General features: G+C 37.3%; 1 pseudogene; it reads right to left on the bottom strand.

Moving 5' to 3' along the window:
- Positions 1–323: 323 nt before the first annotated feature.
- LOC147417455 (secreted RxLR effector protein 161 pseudogene) lies at positions 324–1,007 on the bottom strand (annotated as a pseudogene).
- Between the last annotated feature and the right edge of the window lie 248 nt (positions 1,008–1,255).

Here is a 1,255-nt window from a genome sequence, read left to right as displayed (position 1 = left end):
ACCATAACTTGAGGAGGTTAGATCAACTGCCCATGAGATTTGGTATGTCGATAGAGGACATTGTGAGCTACAATTTTATTTTGGAATCTCCTCAAAATTTGATCTATATTGAGAGAAATCAGCTGTGCAAAATTGCTGTATTGATACGTAGACATCTCCACTTTTCTTGCCATAATTGTAGGAAAAGTGACTTTTCTCCCACCAATCATGGCATGATTGATTGACTCATGACTAAGGGTAATCAAACATGGTTATTTTGACTTAAAATTCAACTTATATAAAGTAAATTCAACTTATACTAAATATGCATATGATACCTCCCCTCAAGTGCAAGACTGAACATGCTTGCACTTGCCAACCATAATCTTATTTTTGAACATAAGAAACTTGTCAAATCTGAGAGGCTTTGTAAAGATATCATCAATTTTCTCATGTGTAGAGCAATGAAAAAGTGTGAATTCTCCTTCTTGAACCTTCTCTCGAGTGAAATGGTAGTGAACTTTGATGTGCTTGGTGCTAGCATGGAGAATTGGGTTGTGGGCGAGGTAGATGCCTGAGAGGTTGTCACAAAATATCTTTGTAGGATATGAGATGTTGCTTCCTATACCTTCAAGAATTCTTCTAATCCATACTATTTCACAAGTGACATTGGCTGCTCCTCTATACTCAGCTTCGGTTGATAAAAGAGCAATTGTGGGTGGCTTCTTGCTTGACAAACTGATCAAGCCACTTCCAAGTGAGAAACAATAACCTAAAGAAGACCTTCTATCTTCAACATTTCCAGCCCATTCCACATCTATGTAAGCAAGTAGCTTTAAAGGAGAGTTAGCTTCATAAAAGAGACCTTGATCATCCGTGCCTTTGATGTACCTAAGAATCCTCTTGGCTGCCATCCAATGTGATTCCCTTGGAATATCCATGAATTGTCTTACAATACTCATGGCATATGATATGTTTGATCTTGTGATTGTAAGATAAATGAGACTTCCAACTAGCTTTCTATACATATGAGAATCTATTTAGATTCATCATCCTTGATGAGCTTGGAGTTTTCTTCCAAAGGTGTGTGGACTGGTTTACAACTTTCCATATTGAACCTCTTCAAAATGTCTTCGGCATACTTCCTTTGAGAAAGTGTGATTCTCTCAAGACTCCTATTAACTTCAATACCAAGAAAGTAATGAAGTTCTCTAAGGTCCTTCATCTCATACTCCCTTTGCAAGAGAGATTTAATCTCCTCAATGAGTGCTTGATT

This window comes from Adiantum capillus-veneris, chromosome 30, assembly GCF_014529385.1.
Source record: "Adiantum capillus-veneris isolate H3 chromosome 30, ASM1452938v2, whole genome shotgun sequence".
Taxonomy (NCBI): Eukaryota; Viridiplantae; Streptophyta; class Polypodiopsida; order Polypodiales; family Pteridaceae; genus Adiantum; species Adiantum capillus-veneris.
This window is presented reverse-complemented; position numbering and strand designations above follow the sequence as displayed.